This window comes from Puma concolor, chromosome A2, assembly GCF_028749965.1.
Source record: "Puma concolor isolate L17-30 chromosome A2, mPumCon1.1.hap2, whole genome shotgun sequence".
In the NCBI taxonomy this organism is placed as follows: Eukaryota; Metazoa; Chordata; class Mammalia; order Carnivora; family Felidae; genus Puma; species Puma concolor.
This window is the reverse complement of record NC_141668.1, coordinates 139142565-139167117: the sequence shown is the minus strand read 5'-3', so window position 1 is coordinate 139167117 and position 24553 is coordinate 139142565. Positions and strand designations below refer to the sequence as shown.

Here is a 24553-nt window from a genome sequence, read left to right as displayed (position 1 = left end):
ACTCCCTAACCCACTGGCTTCCCATTGGGTTCGGCCCATTAATGGGAGGTAATTGCCAAAGACTGGAGAGTGGGAGGAGAGTGAGTCCAGGGTGTTTATTCCCCAGCCTCTCTTTATGTTAGGCCTCTGGCTAGCAGATGTTAGGCAACCAGCAACCACTCTGGGTTCCAGAGTCTGTTTCTCTGTCCTTGTCCTTCAGGCCTGAAAGCAGTGACAGCTCCCTGCTCTTCCCTGCCATAGAAGTGCTGCTTCAAGATCGTCACTTCTGCTATAAGCAACGTAGGTGTTCTCGAAACCATCATGCTCTGCAAAATTCTGTCAACAATATCAAGGAGCTTATGGGAAAATGGGGTTAGAGCCACACAAACTGTACCTATGACATCTTAAAAACAGAGGAACCCAACAAAAATGGTTGACGGTGTTACACTTGTTACACAATTAAGAAACACATAAAGACAATAAATGTTGCCTTTTTTACCTTGAACAAGACCTTGGGACGTGCTTGTGGAAGTACATTTCATAAGGGCTGCAGCTTGTAAACCGTTGCAAAGCGGCAGCAGGAAGCTTATCTGAAATGCAAAGAAAGTTGCCTTACCAGACGGGCATGGTGTGGCTCGTGCCGCTGTGGTGAACTGAGGAGGATCATGGCTGTCTGGGGAGGGGGTGTGCATTGTGTGTATTCCTACACTGTCTGGTTCACCTGGGTGCAGGTTTCTGGGTTCACCAAACGCTTTTCATGGATCACATCACACATAAGCAAATGCAAAACTACGCCCACAGACTTCTGCTCAGGTCATGATCTTGCGGTACGTGAGTTCAAGCCCCACACCGGGCTCTCTCCTGTTAACGCAGAGCCCGCTTTGGATCCTCTCCCCCCCCCCCTCTCTCTCTCTCTCTCTCTCTCTCTCTCTCTCTCGCTTTGCCCCTCCCCCACTTGTGTTCTCTGTCTGTCTCTCTCTCAAAATAAGTAAGTAAATAAATAAAACAAACAAACAAACAAACAAAAAAACTACATCCAAATCATTCCAAGGTGTATCAATGGCATTGGAACAAATCTGTGTTTTCAAAACAAGTGTTATAACAGAACTGATTGAACATAGCTTATTTCCTTACACTTGGTCAATGACTTTATCAATAACATTTCTGTTCTGTTTCCTGTGAAAATACTTAGAGAATTGTGGCGGTCTGGGGACAAGAGTCTCCCAACGGCCTGTAAGAAATTCCTACTGGAAGAAGTTGCCAAGAAACTCTGAAAGATAGTGGTGCGTCTTAATAAAATTCTAGTGTCTTAACGTTCTATACTATCTCGCAGTCCCTGCCACAGCCTGTCTCACTCACCCTGTTCCCTGCAACAGCTCTGGGTTTGTGGGGCTTTGGGAAATGAAAGGGGGGACAAGCGGCATATAGAACATGAAGATGGGCAGAAAGGACAGTAGTCACAATTGCTGAGAAAAAAACAGCTGAGACACAAGCCCTTTTCTCCCATATCAGCCAAAGAAAAATCACCTTTAAAAGGCATCAGGCAGTCCATGTTCTGCTAATACGGGTGGAGCTCTGTAAGGGCCCTTCCAGTGATTGAGAATTGGACTCCACCTAAAAGGAAAATGAATATAGCTTTGACTTCCACATTTTCCACCAAGAAAAGCCTTTCAACAATATCTTCCATTCCAAAGGCACTTGTTCTGCAAGCAACACATATTTAGGAGTGAAAAAACTGAACTTTTTCTCCCTTCAACAAGTCCGTTTATTTACTTATTTTTTTTTACCTGAGTCAGAACATAAATATAACTGAGGCTCTGCCCAACAATACTACATTAGCCATAGAAGCATGCCCACATGAAGGGATTATTAATCCTCAAAAAAGCCTTGGCAGAATTTGATGAAAGCTGAAATGTATTTTCACAGATGGTTGTGTTATGCTGTATTTGATTTGAAAAATATTAAACAAAGCAATACCCCATTTCTGTTTTATTCCCTGAAAGCAATTATTACATGAAAAGGTAGACAGACAGGACACAGTTAACAAACAAAGACTAAAGAGTTGTCATCAGCCTAGAAATGTTCTGGAGGGGCGCCTGGGTGGCGCAGTCGGTTGAGCGTCCGACTTCAGCCAGGTCACGATCTCGCGGTCCGTGAGTTCGAGCCCCGCGTCGGGCTCTGGGCTGATGGCTCGGAGCCTGGAGCCTGTTTCCGATTCTGTGTCTCCCTCTCTCTCTGCCCCTCCCCCGTTCATGCTCTGTCTCTCTCTGTCCCAAAAATAAATAAACGTTGAAAAAAAAAATTAAAAAAAAAAAAAAAAAAAAAAAAAAAAGAAATGTTCTGGAAAATAAATGAGAGCCACTCGCCAATAATACGACTATAAAATACAGAAATAAAAAATCTATATTGCGAACGTACACGTACTTACAGCCCACATCACAGTTTGATGAAGCAAGAGATAAATGGCCCAACACTGATTGTTTTTACAGGAATATGACAATCCTCCACAGAAGAGAAACAGAACATCTCTCCATTCACATAAAAAGCAAATTACAGACGGGGAAAAAAAATTCACTATGCTCAGAGCAAGATTCAATTAAAAAAATATGTCTGGCTTTGACAGGGCAAATTCCAGGCGTAGTGTATTTTCATAGAAGTTGGTCCTAGAGGAAAGATTTCAGTGCTACAAAGGCCTGTGGAACTTTTCATGGCTTGTCATTATTTCTCTGTAAGTCTAAACAAGGATTTCCGCCTCCTTAGCTCATATTTTCCCCCTAACTGATCCTGCAAGGTGCCATTATGCTTCCGACAGTGTTCTTCCCTTCTGAAAATCACACTGTATAAAGCTGCATGGTGGATTTTGAATAATAATTAATGCTGCCTTATAGCAGCAATATAACACACAGTGCTTTACTAGGGATTACATGGTGTGTGTGTGTGTGTGTGTGTGTGTGTGAGTACATATGGTTAAATGGCAGGATGAAACCATGGAAAAGAAGACCAGAGACAGCTTGTCATGTCCCACGCAATGCTTGAAGAACAGCACAAATAGCATTATTCAAACAGAACATAACTCTAACTCTGGGACATCCATTTGTATCTTCAGAAAATTAGGCGGCAGCTATTATCTTTCTGTTGTTCAAATTGATGAAACCAACACACAGAACCGCCGCTGGAAGTCACAGGGTTTTTGAGCCAAAACTTCTGTATACGTTCCCTCTGGCTTGTCACCTCTCATCCACTTTGTCCAGAGTATCATTAAGAATTTCTAGACATCGGATTCTGGATCTTGTTACAATGCTCAGAATGGCTGTCAATGGACAGGATAAGAACTCCAGTAGTCAGGCTTGAATTGTGTGAATAAATACACCCATTTGGGTGTTATCAAGCTGTTCCATTTGTCTCATCATTTCATTCTTCAGTTGACACTGTGACCCTTGGAAAGCCAAGGAAGGTGTTTCTTCGGTTTTCACCCTCAACCTCAGGGCAGCATGGCCTTTATTCTCTGTCCCCTATTGCCCTTTGGAGATAATTGCCTGCAGTTTGGTGCCTATATTACATATGTTTCAACCTGTTCTCCAAACATTAACTGTTTGGGATTAAAATAGTTTCTACGAAGCATTTGCAGCCTTTCCTTGAACTCCTGCCAATGTATGGCTCTCCACAGAAAGGAAAATGCTGAGCATTAAAAACGAAATGAGGATTAGTCAGAGCAGATAATAAATAGCACACTACTGCATGTGGCAGAACTAGAAGAAAAAACAACAACTTGTTTGTATTTTAATGATTTAACCATGACAACCATTTGAGGTCCTGGTAAAGGTAACAGAAATAAAGGCCCGCGTCAAGAAGTACGGAAAGACTGGAGAGAAGCTGTGCCATCAGAAAACCTATCAGATCATCAGTACTGTGTATGTAACCAGATTATGAGAGTCCATTTAAGTATTCCTGCAATGCATTATTTTCAATGTAAATATTAATCAAAGTAATAGATGATGCAATGAATCCTGAGAATGATAAAGCTAGGAGTTGGGATGATGTCTGCAGGATCTAGTCCTCCTAATACGATGCTGTTGAAGGGGCAGGGCAAATTCTATCCAGACCTTTGTCAGAGACTCTGCAGGTTGGGTGGAGAGCGGCCTGGCTGCCACTTGGGAAGGGAGAATCACAGTGGTAATACAATAACAAACGCCACCACCACAAGTAATTTAATCTAACAAAGAACAACAACAAAAAAAACCCTATATGAAGCTGACGTACTGTTTTCGTCTCCATGTTAGAGATGACAAAACCAAGGCAGAGAGGTTAAGCAACTTGCCAAAGGACATACAGTTGACAGATGAGGGAGCAAAGATTTAAAACAAAGCAGCGCAGCTCCTAAGAAACCCTATGCAACCCCCTAACCTCCCTGTATGAGCAGGCTGGGAGTGTCGTGGCCTTTATGCCACATACCATGACAGGAGGAAGCGCTTAGCCAATCACTCACGCCTTCCTTCAGACATTCAACAAATGCATAATGTACACCTACTATGTGCCTGGAATTACTGCTGGAGACAGGGATTTCATGATAAACAAGCAGATGAGCTCCCTGCTCTTTTGGAATTCAGTCTAGTTGGGGAGATGGGTGGCAAAATCCAGGCTGCTTACAGAGCTTGGAGGAAAATAATACTAAAATGGATGTGTAAGTTTAACAGGCCTCAGAAGTGCCAAGAGCGCTTACTAAAACACAGATTTCTGGACCTCATCCCCATAGTTTCTCATTCAGTAGGTCTGTGTTTAAGCCCAAGAGTTTATATTTCTAACAAGTACCACAGTTGATAACTGCTGACTTAGGAGCTCTACTTTGAGACCACCACCATAAGCGTTATTTGGTTGGGAGAGAAATATTCTTTGTGTTGTACTGCACCTCTGTTGGAGGTGAGCCTGTGCTTATGAAGAATCGTCACTGACTATATAGATCCAATTTTAGACCTGCCAGGAAGTTTCTCTCACCTGCCTTAAAATGTGGACATATTCCCTAGGATGGGTATAACACAAACCGCCACCAACAGCTATTCACACATGGTATCTGAGCAAACAAGACGCAGATTCAGTAGCTTCTGATACCAAAGAATTGAAAGAAAAAGTAAAATACGAGGCCACAGAGTGACATCTTGAGTACATTATTAACGAACAGGGAGGCAACATTTAAGAAAGTGACCCTATAAAGGCACGGGGTCCTTAAGGAAAGAGCACTATTGCAGGGAATTTCTACCCATCAATCCATGAAACACATTCCATCCTTACAGATAATGATATGCTATCATTTAATTGACATGATGATTAAAATTGCTTCCAACTGCATGAGTCTGGTTTTAACACATCTTTAAAAAAAAGCCTGAGTGTTTCTTCTCTGTAAAAGGGGGGTTTTCCAGATTCATAGCCTTCTTGTCTATTGGAAATATCCATGGCAAGAGTGAAAAGAAGAACTGGGAAAAGGCCAGTTTCTTTCAAAACCATATGTGGATACAAAGGGCAGCATTATCTGTAAGCAAATTATTATATATCATATGTATGTGTTATACATATATATGTACATATATATATACATATATATACATATACATATATATACATATACATGAGATACATATATATAAATGGCATATATATATATATATATATATATATATATATATATATATAATGGCTTCTTTTCAAAAGAGAGTTAATAGGTCAATGCTATGGGACAGGAGGGCTTCCATTGAAGAATGGAGGACCACAACCATTGACATTTGGTTGACCTTCTTTCCACATTACATAGAATGAATTTCTAACGTGGAGGATTCCATTTAGTGTGCTCTGCAAATAGCCTTATGCTAAAGCCACGGAGCAGCACAAATAGTTGCATAAATAAATATCCCACCTTAAAGACAAATGCAAGTCATATGGAAAGTCCTTTAAGACTTGGGTATGTGTACTCAGTTTTTAAGAGTCTCTTATGGTTTGGCTCCCTCCCTCTCTAACCTCTTTTTTTGTTCCTTCCCCTCCCCCATGGTCTTGTGGTAAGTTTCTCAGGATCCACATAAGAGTGAAAACATACGGTATCTGTCTTTCTCATTACTTATTTCACTTAGCATAACACTCTCCAGTTCCATCCACGTTGCGACAAAAAGCCATATTTCATTCTTTCTCGTTGCCACGTAGTATTCCATTGTGTATATAAACCACAATTTCTTTATCCATTCATCCGTTGATGGACATTTAGGCTCTTTCCACAATTTGGCTATTGCTGAGAGTGCTGCTATAAACATTGGGGTACAAGTGCCCCTATGCATCAGTACTCCTGTATCCCTTGGGTAAATTCCTAGCAGTGCTATTGCTGGGTCATAGGGTAGATCTATTTTTAATTTTTTTGAGGAACCTCCACATTGTTTTCCAGAGTGGCTGCACCCGTTTGCATTCCCACCACCAGTGCAAGAGGGTTCCCGTTTCTCCACATCCTCTCCAGCATCTATAGTCTCCTGATTTGTTCATTTTTAGCCACTTCTTAACAGAAGACCATGGGGGAGGGGAAGGGAAAAAAAAAGAGAGGGAGGAAGTCAAACCATAAAAGACTCTTAAAAACTGAGAACAATCTGAGAGTTGATGGGGGGTGGGAGGGAGGGGAGGGTGGGTGATGGGTATTGAGGAGGGCACCTGTTGGGATGAGCACTGGGTGTTGTATGGAAACCAATTTTGACAATAAATTTCATATTAAAAAAAAAAGACTTGGGTATCTGTAATATCAGCATCTGGTTACCCACTGTTTCTCTTGGCCAGGTAGTTATAAGCTAACTAGTTTTGTCAGTCACTGAGTTTCTAAGTTGACAGCTCACAGGCCAAATCTGACCCAGAGATGTGATTTGTTTGACTTGTGCATTTTGTTCCTAGTTGCTGTGCCCTTAAAAGCTGATCATGAATGGCTGAAACGGAACATTTGCTCTCTTCTGTGCAACCTTGCTTGTCACTCTACAGTATCTTTGGCCTGGACTGGGTGACACCTTTACATTACTGGCAAATCCCCTGAAGAGGCTGGAGTGTTTTGACCCCTGCAATTTAATTTACAAAATCAAACTTCAACTCCAGCACTACTTTCCTGTTAATTCCAACTACCTCATATTTTTTCTTCATTTCACTAGGGGACGGACAGGTTTTTTCCATAAGAATTTTAATCGTTCTTAGGTGAGTGATATAATACTATATAAAACTTTGGAAGGAAGTTAAGTTTCTCAGTAAAAGGGCAGAATTACCTTGTTGTATGACTCCTGCTATGGTCGACATTGCTGATCTGTTTTAGATTGGCTTGGAAATTTTGAGCTGATGAAATGAAATGTCAAGACTGGGAAGTGTCTTGATTTTTAGCAAAATGGGCATATCACCACCAGACATGAATTAGCCTAGAAAATACATTAAGTTTTAGGAGGTTCAGAGTGGGCTTTAAAAAAAAAAAAAACTGAGAAGGCTGAGAGAATGTGAAAGGCCCCAAGGCATGTTCATTTTTATTCTGTAATGAATAGGAAATACACTGCAGTAAAAGCAGCATTAATGATTCAAAAACAGCTGGAGATATTGAAACAGAAATTAATCCTACTTACCTAGCTCTTAAAACTAGTAAAAGGGCAAGGTGGGGTTGAAAACTGGTACCTGAAGCAAAATGGAATGTTGGCATTAAGCACCTGTGACCAGTCATTTGTAGGCCACTCACACACAAGCACAGCAAAGCCTCTAAGCGGCAAATCTCACTAATTAGAAATAACTGGGGTGATGGCCACTTGGAATCACTGTGAAATCTGAAGTGTGGACACATTTTAAGGAGATATAGCAGATTGGTTTCAAGGGCAAAGACTAGCAGCAAGTGACGCTTCAAGGACAGCAAGGTCCCACTGGATCCGCTCAGGGGAAAATCATTTGTTGTTAGCACATTCATTATACACCCGGAACTGCCACTCAGGCTGTGTCTATCACTGTAAAACAGTTTTTAAAAACTAAATATATCTCCAACTACCTTTTATATCCTGTTTATGTGACCATTTTCTTCAAAAATGGTTGGAAAGTTTATTTTAGGCCGAGCTCTCTCTTGAGTGACAAATTTCACCATATTGGTGCCCGATGCATCGAAGTTGTCCCAGTGATCTTAAAAGTTCTTACTGTCATAATTTTTACTGAAACGTGGATGTATGTGTGTGTGAAACATATTCTTGCCACATCTTCTATATTTATGTAACATTTTCTTTGACCATGCTTGACACACAATGTATTCGTTTCAGGTGGACAACATAGTGATTCAACTTCTTTATATGCTATGCTGCGCTCACCACAGTGTAGCGACCATCTGTCGCCATACAACATCATTACGATATCACTGACTATATACCCTATGCCGTGGCTTTTATTCCTGTCACTTCTTCCTTCCATAACTTGAAAGCTGTATCTCACTCTCCCCCTCACCCATGTGGCCCATCCCCCTTCCCGCCTCTCCTCTGGAAACCAGCAGTTTGCTCTCTGTATTTATAGACCTAAATCTGCTTTTGTGTTTGTTTATTCATGTTTTTCAGATTGCACATATGAGTGAAATTGTATGGTATTTGTCATTCTGGGACTGACTTACTTCATTCCGCGTAGCACTCTAGTTCCATCCATGTTGGCGTAAATGGCACGATCTCATTCTTTTTTGTGGCTGTGTGATATTCATTATTTATATATACTACATCTTCCTTATCCATTTTCTGTAACTTTCTTGATTAAATAAACTCAATTCTAGGAAGCAAGTCTAGCCTCCACCTGTTCACTTTGTGGTTTCACTCCGTGGGTGTGTTGGGAAGGTATGGACATCGTGACTAGGGCCTTTCCTCACTAATGAATTTGGTGGGGACTTTTAAGCTAAGAGAGAATATATCCAGCAGCCCATTTTACATATTCATACCCAAACCTATTTCAACATCAACTCTTAACCATAAAGGAGTCTTAATAGAATTCCCAAGACCAAAGCACTTGATGAATTCCATATTCAGTGACTCAAGGGTGAGGTTTAGAATGTTTACAAATGTCTTTGTGTTTCATTTGGGTCAATGTACAAATAGCTTGCTCAAAGATCCTCGAGTGGAAGACCTCCCGGGCTCTCTAAGGAGAAACAAAAGAACTGACCTCAAGTACATTCTCAGCCCCAGGCCCTGAATGATAAGCTTTATATCTTCAATGTGTGATAAGTCACCTTTTTAGTGAGATTCTGCTGACCACTCTATTTAAAACTACACCCCCTCCTCCTTAATTTCTCTCCCTTACCATTTACCACTTTGCACTATAAAATTTACATATTTTGTTTATTTTTTGTCTTCTTCCTCTAGAATATAAGCTTCATAAGGTAAGGAATTTTGCCTGTTTCTTACTGCTTTATCTCGGATGGCTAGATGGTCTGGCAGGTAGCAGACAGTCAACAAATCAATGTTGAATAAGCAAACTGCTGAATACGTATCTAGTGATATAATTTCATCATCTGTGTGCCAGTGCACGCTGCATCAGCAAGAGTTGGGTGGGAACACTAATACTGCCATTTGCAAGCTCAGTGGCCTCAGACACGGGACACTTTCTCTGAGTCTCAGCTTTTTCATCCCTGAAAGGTAGATAAGGATAGTTTCTTTCCCATAAGGTTGTAGGAATAACAAAACAAGGACATGTCAGGATAGCCTTTGGCATGGTCTTAGGCACACTGTAAAGGTTCCCAAAGCGTTGCCTGTTAGTACTGCTGCTGCCTTAATCCTCACCTATAAACTTACGCAGAATAACAACCAGTGAGTAGACAGAATCCCACAGCTACATACTTCTGCCCCCATCTCTTCCGAGAGCTCTGACACAGAAGTAGGGAGAAATTGGTGAAGAAGCTGCCTTACTCTTGCTCCTATTTTGCAAAACCCTTTCTTGGGGCTGGGGGTGGGGTGGGCCTCCTGCATGCGACCCCACGCAGGGCGGTGTGCAGCAGCTGGCCTGCCTGCCGCTGGGTTGTGTGCTTTGTAAATCAATAGGGCATTTGGGTCTCAGGCTGTCCACTCTGCTACCCTTCTGAAGTCTTAACTACACTTTAAAAGCAATTATTTTGCTTCTAGCTTTGGGAAGGAGGACGTGAAAAGAGGCCTGGCTGAGGCAAAGCTCATATTTCAAGGCATGTCAGGGACCAAGATCGATGACGTGTAGATAACAGTGGAAATGGATGTAAAACATAACCTCAGGTAGACTCATGACCAGGCCCACACAGAGTTCTTCCCCTGCTTCAGAATCAAGAGGAAATCGAGTCACAACATTCAAAACCAGGGACAGAGAGCTGCAGAATGAAAGAAGGCTCAGTAACACTCACTATTCAGAACTCCTGGAACTATAAAGTCTTAGCACTGCTCCACATGGGGGTCTGTGCACACAGATGCTTCCAAATAATGCCTGTTTCCTACTTCTTCTTCTCTGTGTTTCATTAACAATAATTGGTTAGAATTAACAATAAAGGCTACTGTTTAAAAGTTCTCATTCTATGTCTAAGCTCTTGTTTAGCTCCTTGCAACAAACTGTTGAAATAGAAAGCATTGATTCATGTGCCCATTTCCCAGAAGGGGCTTAAAGAGGTTAAGTCACTTTTCTTTGGTCGTAAAGCAAGTAAGCAGCACAGTCAGAATGGGTACCGAGGTCTGATTCCATCCCAATATAATTGAACACTCTGCTCTGTATTATAGAACACCATAAACTAAATTAGGTCCTCTATGACGCTCTCATAGCTCCTTGTACTTTTCCTCACAGCACGGAACTGAATTTGTAAATAAATGTAAGGATGTGGGGCGCCTGGGTGGCGCAGTCGGTTAAGCGTCCGACTTCAGCCAGGTCACGATCTCGCGGTTCGTGAGTTCGAGCCCCGCGTCAGGCTCTGGGCTGATGACTCGGAGCCTGGAGCCTGTTTCTGATTCTGTGTCTCCCTCTCTCTCTGCCCCTCTCCCGTTCATGCTCTGTCTCTCTCTGTCCCAAAAATAAATAAAAAAAAAAAATGTTGAAAAAAAAAAAAATTTAAAAAAAAAAAAAAATAAATAAATGTAAGGATGTGATTACTTGCCTAATATCGGACTCAGTACTAGAAAACACATTGTTACTATAATCGTTTTTGGTATCACCGTATTTGCAGCACAGAGCACAGGTCGAATTCACAAGAGAAGCTCAGAAAATATCTGCTGAAGATCTGAAAAAAGACAAAGTGGACAAAAATTGAGATTTCAGGTTAGGACGCAAATTCATTTAGTTGTCTTAAATAAGTAAAAAACACTCAAAACCCATTTATTCAGTGATTTTCCCCTTTCGAAGGATAGAATCAACACGTAAGCATTTCTAATAATCCTTCACATGGATATCCCACAATAACATGGAAAATTCAAACAATTCTACAACCTTTATTGCTTGACTCTTTCCCTAAAGAGGTACCAGTATATATCTATCTTACACCCTCTTACCTCTCTTGACTTCTAGTTCTTTGTAGAATCTTTTTTTTTGTAATACTTGGTAACATTCGTGGAAGGAACCAATGAAAAATACTGCTGGTCAGCTGTTGTGGTATTTTAATGAAATGAAAAATGCTGGCACCTTTATAAACACATATAAATCTTTTCTGATTGACACGAATTTTGAGATTTTCAGCACATCCACAACACAACGGAACAATGTCATTCCTATTCAAGGAAGAAACTCTATGGTCATGAACCCAGGCAAAAGAGAAAAGGCCTTGCTGTTTTAGTTTGGTTTTCCCAAACAAAGTAGGGAGGTAAACCACAGCCTCTGACCATGTATATAAACATTTGGAAAACTGGTTGAAATTGCTTACATGTAAACAGCAAGAGATTAATACTGTACTTCTGAAACTGACTTTAATGAATCCTGTGAGATTTCACCACACAAAAAGCTAAAATTATTGTTCCCAGAAATAAAAGGAAAGCAATGTAAGAGTGTATCATACCCTTCTCTTAGCAAAACAAAATAAAACAACAAAAACAACAATAAAACGGATAAAACAAACAAAGAAAAAGAACAAATACTCTTTGGGGAAGGGAAGGAGTGGTGATGGAGTGTAAGGAAGGAGGAACATTCTGTGAGGCAAGACAAAGAACATTCTGGTGCAATGAAAAGGAAACACAGAATGTAGGATGGGATACAGTGTGGGAATCAAGGAATGGAAAGAGAATGGATACAGAAGCAGAGGAATCCAGCTCCCGGCTGGTAAGCCAAATGCCACAATAATCCAATTTTAATTATACGTGAGTCCCATCTCTGCTATTTGTTTAATTTTATTCTCCTCAGCAAATACAGAGACAGCTGTTTCCCTTTTGACACAATTATCTTTGTCTAGAAGCTTTCGAAATGTCCCTTTGAAAAGTTTGCAGAACTTACAAGAATCCTGAACCTATTAAGTGACAGATCTTTTGGATTTTAAACAAGGAAAACATTTTTTTTCAAGGCCTTAACTCCAAAACCCAGAGGATCAGAAATGATAGAACAAAACGCTTTGAAACTCAAAGTAGGATGAACAGCAGCACTTATTATGTTGGAAGTCAACAACCTGACCATTAGGCTTAATTATATTCTGAGTGAAAACCTGACCCAATGTGTCAATATCTTAGCTCAATATTCAGAATCTGTACTTAATTGTGGATGGCACTGGAACATAAAGTCAAGTAGATTTTAGGATGAGTGGCCACACTGGCCATGTCAATGAAGAGACAGAAAGAGAAAACTGAGGAAGTTAGTCAAGAGAGAGTAAAGATTACAAAAGCAAAAAAGCGGGGAAAGACCATGAAGGAAACAAAAAGGCTAAACAGGTGGCCCCAGAGAGACAGAAGTATCTTCCATTCCTAACCATTTGCCGCCTACTACCTCACGAAGATTCGGAATCCAAATTTGTGATAAACATATAATGGCCAATATTACTGAGCACAGATCCAAGGCATCATACATACACTGTTTCATTTCATCCTCCAACAACCCTATGAAGAACTGTTATTATTTCCATTTTACAGATGACACAACCAAGGTTTAGACAGATCTAGTCATTTGTCGTCACAAGTCTTACGATTAATGACTGGTAGCAAAGGATTAAAACTCAGTTCTGTCTAGTCCCAAAGCTCGTACCCTCAAACCCAACTACGTTGCTTGTTGTAGGCATAACTGACCTTTCTCTTTACTTGAACAAGCTTGAGAGTTTCTTTTTATAGAAATCAGCCATCCCCAATTAAGACAAAAATGCAAAACTTTAAGATGTTGGGCAAGGAGGAAATCTCACTACATACTGAGGTTATGATATGGAGGCAATTGTGAGGCTTACAGCCCCATTACCAACTATGGAGACCGCAAAAAGATCACTGGTTGCAAGGGGGTAGGGGGGTAAGAGGGATGAGTAGGTGGAGCACGGAAAATTTTTAGGTCAGTGAAACTATTTGTACAACACTCCGATGGTAGATACGTGTCACAACGTATTTGTCCAAACCCATGGAAGGTACTCCACCACCGGGGCGAACCCTGATGCAAACGATGGACTTGGGTGATAAGGCAATGTCAGCATAGGTCCCCCGATTACAAGTTGTGGCGGGGGGGGGGGGGCAGGGAGTACTCTATACTTAACTCAGTTTTGCTATGAATCTAAAACTGCTCTAAAAAATGAAGTTTATTAATTCTAAAACATTCTTTTGGGTATAAAGAATCAGCCTTTAAGTGTTTTTTTTCTCTTCAATTTTCTCTTTTCCAAATTTGTACATTCAGCAAATTGATGGGTATAAAAGACGCTTCTTGTTAAACTTAGCGTCCTGTTGTTCTCTCCAAAGAGTGTTCTTACACTTTTTAAAAGATACAAAGTAATTTAATATGATTTCTTAAGGTGGTTAAGAGAAAAAGACAGGGAGAGTATACTTTCAGTAATAAGGCAAATGAAGCTGAGGAACTCAGATGCTTATGTTTACCACCAAGGAAATGTCAGAGGACATTTACATTCGCCAAATTCTTTGTGTATATATCTTTAAAGCTGTCTAGATGCATTAGATGAACACAGCATGACAATGGTCATACTCTCTGCTCTATACTTCACTTCTGCACGTTGGATTGCCTGAATATAAATGAAGACCAGAATGTTCATTTAAATGCAGTACCGGTGTGCCTTTTGAAGAAACTGTCTAAAAGGATATTCCTTTACACACTGGATCTTGCACCTCTTCTCTCAACGTAGGATTTCCGTTGTAAAGAAGGAAGAGAAATTGGAAGGAGGCCGAGTAGAAGGGAAAGAACGTCAGGTTTTGGCCTTCAGTGGCCATACGACTAGCTTGGCCTAGCATGGGTCCGATGAAACTGAAAACCATAGTATTTACATCTCGGGGTAAGTAAGGCAATAACAAGGCTGGAACTGGGATAGAGATATCATGGATTATCATTAGAGTCTTTAAATGCTTGTGGAATGTATCGGATGATTCTTGGAAATTGTTTCAAGGAAGAGCCACTTTAAACATCACCCTAGTTGAAGGAAAAGACGTGGGTATTTACCGTGTACACAGTACTTGCTTTCTCAGGTAATGATCTCTACCATCTTACACTCATGCTCTGGGTCTTCCGATGCACAACGTAACAGAAGGTACAGGACCTCAAGACCTGAAGGTGACTGCAGTGAAAGAGGCTACCCACTCTGTCTCCACCTCAGGACCTTCAGCCTCAGGCCCCTGTGTGGATGTGGAACAGGTTCTCCCAGCAACGGGGAGGATGGGAGAGAGGATGCTGCGGGTCCCGGCCGACACAACAGAGCACTGACCTGGAGCCAACAAGAGGTAGTGTTTCTCATTTAAAGGGGTAAAAATGAGAGGTTCCTTGTCCCAACCTCCCATTCTTTTATTGTGTTCGTAACATCAGAGGCAAATTTTTCACCACGTGTTTAGAAACATCTACACAGTTATATGAAGTAAGCTTTGCAAAGGATAATTCGTAAACAAATGGGACTTTCAGTTGGGACTATGTGGGTCTATTCAATGTTCTCCTCCCTTTAGCAGGTGAACAGCCTATTTCTAAAGAAGGATGCCCCTCTGGAGAATGTATGTTATAACTTGTGATCATCGGCTTCTCACGCAAGGAAACAAAGTCACCAAGCCAAGCCAGGATGTCTCAGCATCCAAGTAGAGAATTTCATGGAATGGGGTAGGGGTGCACGAAGCTGAGGGGAAAATCACAGAAGCATTGTCAGGGATCATCCCCAAACCAGGACCACTATGCAGTCAGTGCTTATCAAGGCATAGTGACAGAGTGTGTAGAGACATCGGAGTATGAATAAAGGGTGTCGTGGTGACAGACGTGTAGCTACAGCACCTGCAAGAGCTTCTGCGATTCTGCAGACGCTTTGGCATTAAAATGTGCCAACATGGAGGAGTGGAGAAGGCTCTAGGTAGGCATCATACAGCTCTTATCTGGGGGAGTGATAATAAATGGAGGTATAAGCCCTAATGAGAGACGGGTATAAAGACTAGGGAGACCACAGAATTTATCATCCAACAATTTATCATCAGCCAAGACAATTTAGGAGTGAAAGTGAACGCTATTAGTAATTATACTAGGCATAAACTAGACTGTCTTGGGCAGCTTGGTACATGTGGGCTCCCTACTGAAAGCAAACAATACTTTGCCTTAATGTTGACCCCTATCTAGCCACTGAGGCCAAAAGTTCAGGCTTTGGAGTCAGCTGCCCTGTTCGGAATACAAACGTTGTTGCTTATTCATCGTTTGATTTAGGACAGGTTGTTCAACCTCTCTGTGCTGAGCTTTCCCACTTGCCTCACAGAGTTACTGTAGGAATTAAAGGAGTTAGTTTCAAAAGGCTGAGCACGGTGCCTGGAACATAGAAGTCACTCAGTCAGTCATTGGGGTGCCTGGTGGCTCAGTAGGTTAGGCATTTGGCTCTTGGTTTCAGCTCAGGTCATGATCTCATGGTTGGTGAGATCGAGCTCCACATCGGGCTCTGTGCTGACAGCACAGAGCCTGCTTGGGATTCTCTCTCTCTCCCTCTTTCTCTGTCCCTCCCCTGCTTTCCCTCTTTCTGTCTCTCTCAAAATAAATAAACATATTTTTTAAAAAAGAAGGTAGGTTCCACATTTGCTGCTTTCCCATCTTTGTATTTTGTGATCATAGAACCGTGTATCTTACAAAAAAAAAAAAAAAGAAGTCTCTCAGTAACAACAATATCATCATCATCAGTGTAGTATGTCCAGATATACAGGTATATGGTGTCTGGAATCTCAGCAGAGAAGCAGTTACTTCAATTTGTTGTTGGGGAGGGGAGTGGAAAAGACAGGGGAAAGGAAAGGTTTCAAAAATTTTCCTAGAAAAGAGTGATGTAACACTTGACAAAGTATGACCAACAAAAATCTTATTCATTCCAATTTCACTTTTTAAAAAAGTTCTGTGGCTACTTACACAGATACGAAGTAAAGTTACTGATGCAAAACTTATGATTAACATGTTGGTAAGTATAAATGTATAGTAATCAAGATTACAATGGGAAAAATTAAACTCTAGTAGAATGACATTTCTATGTCTCATAGAATTAGCAGTTCAACATTCATTCTACCATTGTATGAACGCAGGAAACCCTAAATGAGGAAGCAACACTTTGGCTGGTTTCCAAGTCCTGACTACCCATGACATACATGAAATCTCACTCTTTCATTTTGGTATTTCCGGACCTCAGTCTGACCTCCCACCATTTTCACTGTTTAGCCTCTTGAATTTATGCACATTCATTCTGATAACACCAGTTAAATTTCAACCCTGATGGCGGGTAGCATTTATTTAGCAATATATTGTGTGCAAAATGGAATGTTAAATGTTTCATGTAAATTATTCCAATTAAACTTTGAATCAATCTATGTTAGAGAACTAGATAATCCTCATTTCACAAAGAGAGGCCCAAGAGATGTAAGTAAGCCACCCTGGGTCACTGACCTAGGAATCAAACATCATTCAGCTTTAACCCAAACTTAGGCTCCTAAGCCCCTACCATAGTAACTATACAATTAGCTCTGGTCTCTGTGTTCTCAGCTTATTCACTATGAGCAACAGTGGATAGACCTACACAAGTTTTAACCATTTTTCTCCCTGACCAGTATTTTTGGATTCACAAACACACACCTCTTCCCAGCTTTGTCATGCCCTCAAGCAATAGCCCACCCCCACCAAATGCCTGGTATCATCTCACTGTGGAAGGTTTTACTTAAAATCTGCTGTTCCCTCTACCAATAATCCCCCTGCCTTACAGAATGTTCTCTCCCTGGCCACAGAAAGGAGGTATCTGTTTGATTTTAATCACTCTCCTTACAACCCCAGCTCAAGGGGATACAGGTAAAAACAAGAAAAGGAGTCAGCTGAAAAGACAAAGTTCTTGGCTCCAAATTAAAAACAATTCCGAACACTCCATATCTGAAAAACGTTCACATGATTCCTGGGAGGGACTTGGAAACGAGCTTGCCTCTTACACTAATATATCAACTGTCAGCCTCTAAGCATTGGAGGTTTAAAGACACACGCTGTTCTTGTTATGGAAGGCATGTTCTTGAGGGTACATCCGTAGCAATTCATCACTACTTCAAAATCTGTTGCAAATTTCATCTAGGTTTGGAATCCAACATTTATGTGTGTTTTAGGTGTATAAAATGATCTTAAACGAGATTATATGTGTAAGAGCCAGTGAAAAGTTAGAAGGCTCTTACAAATGCAAATACTGTTGTTATTAGAAGAACATTAGTTATTTAATACATGTGAGCCTCTTACATAGTATTATCCTAGGGAAATGGGTTATGGCTTTATTTTTGCAATGTTTTATTTAAGGTCTGTTTTGGTATTTTAAGTTTTTATTTAAATTTTAGTTAACATATGGTATAATATTGATTTCAGGAGTAGGATTTAGTGATTCAGCACTCACATATAACACCCAGGGCTCACCGCAACAAGCGCCCTCTTTAATGTCCATCCCCCATTTAACCCATCCCCCACCCACCTCCTCTCCAGCAACCCTCAGTTTGTTCTCTACAGCTGAGAGTCTCTTATGGGTTGCCTCTCTCTCTCTCTCAACTTCCAGTAAATCTGACTTTCAATGCAATGCAGACAGACATAATTTTCTTATTTTTGTTTTCATTCTATCGCTGTTGACATATTTTAAATTAGTCAGTGAATCTGTAAGGTGCCCAAATGAAGCAGCATGGGCTCCTCCAAACACCATCACTACTTAGCTGTAATGCAACTGACTGGAATAAGAAATGCAGAAAAATAACTCTTTATTATTACCTGTACAACCTTTTCAGCTCAGGCCACACTAATTTGAACAATGCAATTATTCAACCAAGTCTGTGATGAAGGTTTTCTTTCTGTTCTCTCTGGTGAAGTGAGTTGTTTAAGCAAATGAAGGTATAAATAAAATAAGAGCTCAGAGGAGAAAGTTTAAAGACAATTTTTTAAAGTTTTGAATATATCCTCAGGCAACAAAACAAGAAATGTAATGATTAAATATAGGCAATCAAGTATTACCTAAACTTATACACCTCTTTAAAAACATTTTAGTGATTGTCCAGAGGTTTACAATATACATACTTGATTAATCAATCCACCTTCAAATACTATGAAAGTGCATCATATGATATGCCAGATGGCATTAAATCCCTTTTGTTATATAATGGATAGAAATGAAAATAAATTTGAGCTACTACACTATACATTTCAGTCTGTTTTCATTAATTCACACAGATCATTCACTTTGCCTCCCTTTACTCCCTTTGACTCTTACAGTCTGGGCTACTGGAAATGTTCTATATCTTGATGTGAGGGATGGTTACACAGGTAAATACATATGTAAAAATTCATTGTGTCCTTTATTATATATATGTTATACTTCAATTTTTTTAATATGAAATTTATTGTCACATTGGTTTCCATACAACACCCAGTGCTCATCCCAACAGTTGCCCTCCTCAATACCCATCACCCACCCTCCCCTCGCTCCCACCTCCATCAACTCTCAGTTTGTTCTCAGTTTTTTTTTTTAAAAATTTTTTTTTTTCAACGTTTATTTATTTTTGGGACAGAGAGAGACAGAGCATGACCGGGGAGGGGCAGAGAGAGAGGGAGACACAGAATCGGAAACAGGCTCCAGGCTCTGAGCCATCAGCCCAGAGCCTGACGCGGGGCTCGAACTCACGGACCGCGAGATCGTGACCTGGCTGAAGTCGGACGCTTAACCGACTGCGCCACCCAGGCGCCCCTGTTCTCAGTTTTTAACAGTCTCTTATGTTTTGGCTCCCTCCCTCTCTAACCTTTTTTTTTCCCTTCCCCTCCCCCACGGTCTTCTGTTAAGTTTCTCAGGATCCACATAAGAGTGAAAACATAAGGTATCTGTCTTTCTCTGTATGACTTATTTCACTTAGCATCACACTCTCCAGTTCCATCCACGTTGCTACAAAAGGCCAGATTTCATTCTTTCTCATTGCCACGTAGTATTCCATTGTGTATATAAACCACAATTTCTTTATCCATTCATCAGTTGATGGACATTTAGGCTCTTTCCATAATTTGGCTATTGTTGAAAGTGCTGCTATCAACATTGGGGTACAAGTGCCCCTATGCATCAGCACTCCTGTATCCCTTGGGTAAATTCCTAGCAGTGCTATTGCTGGGTCATAGGGTAGATCTATTTTTAATTTTTCGAGGAACCTCCACAGTTTTCCAGAGCAGCTAAACCAGTTTGCATTCCCACCAACAGTGCAGTTTTTAAAATGTGATGCATGGTCTAAATCTCCATCAATGTTCTCCCTGAAGGCAGTACCACATTATGGAAAATATGGATGAAGCATATTTTGAAGGTTGTCTGGGTTCCTTGTGTCAACACTCAGAGCTCAAGAGGCTGGAGTCTCTGCTGATCAGTTATCATCACTCCAGTCCTAGAATGCCTTTGTTGTTCCAGCCAGCCCACTTACAGATATTGCCTATTGCTCAAAAAAGCCAGACTCACACCAACAAAGAGGTATCTTGCCAATGAAACAATCAATTACAGTCTACCTGGCAACTGGGGATGGAAGTGAGTATTTTTTACCCTAGTCAGATATGAAGAATTCCATCTTAATAATGATGGGAAATCTCAGCAAACTGAGCATCATTCACATTCACTTATTCATCAAGCATTTTACTGTATGCTCATTATGTGCCAGACTCTATGCAGGAACACATAGTCATTATTATTCCAAGGAGCTCACTGTATTTGGGGATAAACAAGCAATTACAATGTAGCAACACGGTAAGTGTGAGAGAGGGAATTGTAGATTCTTTCAGTTGCTAAACTAAAAAATCTAGGAGTCCTGTGAAGGGGCGCAAAGAATGGCTTAGGACTAGCAGAAATATCCTATATTTCTGTATTATAATGGCGGTTTCACAGGCGTAAACATCTGTCTACACTCATCTAGTTGAACACTTTAAAAGAATGAAATTTGTCAAGAAGTTGATTAAAGTCTGAGTTATCCTTAATTAATCCTTTTCTCTCATCCCAAACTTACATATGGGTGATCCATTCAACATCTAAAAATCATCCAATCCATCCACTCCTGTCCATCACCACCATTTCTGTCCAAGCCACCACCACACGTGAGCTACTGATCACGGTAGCCTCTGACTGGTCTTCTGACCCTTCTTGTGTCACAAACTCCATTCTCCACATTTGTTTATCATGTAAATCTAGATTTTATTTCTTTGTTTAAATCTCTTAAATAGCTTCCAATCACAAATCACACTTAGAATAAAACTCAGATTCCTTACCAAGCCCTTTGAGATGTTAACAGCAGCAAGTCTAAAACTTCTTGGTCTCAGGACCAAATTTTACACTCGTAAAAATTAATGAGAAACACTAAGAGCTAGGGTATAGCTATATATATTTACCATTTTAGAAATTAAAGATGAGGTATTTTCATGCCTCTTTTAAAATAATTTTTAGTGTTTGCTCTGGAGCTTATGTACCTTTAATTAATCTACCCTCAATATTATACTGCTCCCCATGGTGTACAAGGAAGTTACAAGAGTATTTTTCTAGTTCCTCTCTCCTCTCCTTTTGCTATTGTTTTCTACATTATACTCATACATTTTCCTAAATAAACAATATATTACAGCTTGCTTTAGACAATGAGTCATCTTTCAGAGCAATTTAAAGTAAAAAAAAAAAAAAGGACTTGATATTAATGTTCATTAATGCCATTTTTAGTGTTCTTCATTTCTTCACAGAGATCCATGTTTTTACCTGGAATTATATTCTTCTGCCTGAAGAACTTCCTTTAATATTCTTTATAAAACAGATTCCCTGGTAATGAATTCTCTTGGTCTTTATTTGTTTGAAAAGTCCTTATTTCTCTTTTGTTTTTGAAAGATATTGTCTGTTGGGTACAGAATTCTGGGATGATGTTTTTTTTTCAGTGCTTTAAACGTCACTCCATTGCCTTCTGGCTTGTGGAGTTCTGATGAGCAGTCTTTTTTAATTTCTATCTTTGTTCCTCTTTATATGATGAATCTGTTTTTCTTACACTACCTTCAAGAACTTCTCTTCATCTTTGATTTTCAGCAATTTGATTATCATGTGTCTATGTTTTGAGGTTTTGTTCAGCTAGGGTTTTTTTGGGGGAGGGGGTTGTATTAGAATCCTACTTGGTGTTCCCTGTGTTTCTTAGATCTATAACTTGGCATCCTTTCGATCATTTGATATTTTTCCATAACTCTTGTATGCTCAGCTTTGAGTTTTGTTTTCCATTTGTGTCTCAGACTGGATAATTTCTATTGGCCTATGTTCAGTTTCATTGATTCTGTCCTGAACTATATTGAGTCTATAGATGAACTTGTCAAAGGTTTTCTTTTTTTTATATGCAGCATTGCCATGTGATGGTTCTTAAAATTTTTAATGTTTATTTTTTGAGAGAGACAGAGACAGAGTGTGAGTGAGCGAGGGGCAGAGAGAGGGAGGGAGTCACAGAATCTTAAACAGGCTCCAGGCTCTGAGCACTCAGCACAGAGCCTGATGTGGGGCTCAAACTCATGAACTGCAAGATCATGACCTGAGCCTAAGTCAGATGCTTAACCAACTGAGCCACCCAGGGTCCCCATGATCGTTTCTTATAATTTCCATCTCTCTGCTGAAGTTCATCATCTGAAATTATATACTGTCCATGATTTCTACTAGAACCTTCAACATATTAATCATATCAATTTTATTTTTTTAAGTTCACTTATTTTTGGGAGGGGGGATAGAGGGACAGAGAGAGAGAGAGAGAGAGAGAGAGAGAGAGAACTAATGGAAGAGAATCCCAAGCAGGCTCCACACCATCAACACAGAGCCTGATGCGGGGCTCAAATTCACAAACCGTGAGATCATGACCAGGTGCCCCTAATCATATTAATTTTAAATGTCTTCTGATAGTTCTAACTGAAGGACCTGGGTCAGGCTTCATGCCTTTCCTAGAGAGGTTGCTGTTCCCTTCCTCTACACATGCACCACAAAAGAGCTTCACCGTGGACTCTAATTCGGCCTCCACTCTTTCTCATGAGTACCCAGTAAGGTCTGTGTAAAAGAGCCTGTTAGTAGGTGTCAAGTCCTCTCCATTCTGAGGCTCTCAGGGTTTCTATACTTTCATGTTAGCCATCCCTAGCCTTTATCTCATGTATTAAATTTTTTATCTGTCATTTTTCTTATCAGCTTGTATGGCTCATGTACCATTTCTCCTTGGAGCTGCCTGACTTTCCTTAGATTTCACGTTAGTTCATTGCCCTGAGAACTCACACATTTGAAGGACATGTGTGTATATTCTACATACAAGAAAAGTTGTATGTTGTCTCTGGAAAACTCTTTCATAGGCTCATGAGAGAACAGAAGTGAAAAAGTCAAATAAGCTTTAGTATTATTGTGAAAAACATCTTAACACTATGGCTTTGGGTCCTTTGAGTAGTCTTTGAGGCTTAATGCCCTACCTGATCCAATCCCCACCGACCCTTCTGATGTTATCACCAAAAACTATCCCACTTTCCTCACTACAGCCAGCCATGCTGGTCTTTTCATTCTGCCGGCACATCAAGCTTTCTGATGGTCTAGATGTTCAGCCCCCGCTATTTCTCCCATATAAAATGCTGTTTTTTGTCCATCTTAGAAGGACTGACTCCTTGTTGTTCAAATTTCAGCTTCAAAGTACCTCAAAGATATCTACCATGATCACCTTGGTCTAAAGAACCTATAAACACATCAACTCTAAGACATTTTATATCACATCACACTATTTTCTTCTTTCAAAAATTATTTGGATTTTCAATATTTTTTATTTGCTTATTTTCTATCTTCCTCCAACTTTTTGGCTTGTTTGCTACAATATCTAGAGTAACTAGAACAGTATCTGTTGTGTAGTAACTCTTAAAAATACATGTGAAAAAAAATATCTTAGACTATTTTATTGACCAAATTGTATCAATTATTATCAAGCTAATTGTACCTTTTAAAATCATTAAAAATGGGAAACAACTCCCAAAGGGCTGTTTCACTGGCCAGGTCTGGTTAGTATATAGTGGAAATGTTCTTTGAACTGAGTTGGTTTTTAATCTAGGCCCAGTTGAACTTACTTCAGAGACAGGCTTAGCCACCAGAGATATAGAAGCATGGCTGAGAACCTAAAATATGATTTCAACACATGATAAAGCAAGGCTGTTTCAACAGCGTGGGAGGTGCTATTCCCTAAACAGCCAACACTGAGTTTTCTGTATCACACTACCTGGCAAATCATTGTTTTCTTTTCAATAATCTTTGGCTTACCATCCTTAGGCAATGTGAAAAACTAAAAGGGAACCTTTGAGCCAGGAGGTTGGTGGAAATCCCCTGGTTTTCAGTTGTGCTCTACCTGGATCCCCCAAATGATATTTCAACAAATAAAGATGACAGGAGTGAATGTAGACTTCAGAACTGGGGAAAAAACATGATTAGGTGTCTGATTAATCTCATGATGCATTTTCCCCTTATGGAAAACTATGGAAACTGGAAAAAAAAAACAAAACAAAAAGAAGCATACCCCTTTTTTAATGTGATTTTTGGCAAGAAATTAAATGCAGATAATTTGCAGTTTGTTTTCCACAAAATGAATGGAAGCTTCAGTAATAAACTTTTATTCAACTCTCCTAATATAAATGATCACTTTTTCCTCAGCTGTCTAATTTTAAATGTATGTTACCAAGTGGCTGAATCTTTTCTCTAAGGTTTTATTGAGGCACATAAAAAAGAAAAGAAAACAACAAGGACCGTGATCCATGCCTGTATCCAATGGTCTGAGAAGTCCCCAACTCTGTCCTAGAGAAGGGTATAATATGATGAGGATGGGGAATGAACATGGGGCCAAAATCTAACCTATATTCATATATGTAGATATATATATAGTTACCATATGACAGGTGCTGTGCTAAGTGAACAATGGTGAGAAAGAAAGATATAGTTTCTTCCTTAATAGGCTTCAGAGTCTAG

General features: G+C 40.1%; 1 long non-coding RNA gene across 2 annotated transcripts in view; it reads right to left on the bottom strand.

The window, feature by feature from the left end:
* LOC147583558 (uncharacterized) overlaps positions 1-24553 on the bottom strand; it is a 284453-nt gene that overhangs the window by 146322 nt on the left and 113578 nt on the right. For both annotated transcript variants that reach the window (XR_015248314.1, XR_015248315.1), the window contains exons 4-5: positions 1507-1593; positions 479-569 (exon numbers count right to left, since the gene is read on the bottom strand). This is a non-coding gene — a long non-coding RNA (uncharacterized LOC147583558). The remainder of the gene's footprint in view (positions 1-478; positions 570-1506; positions 1594-24553) is intronic.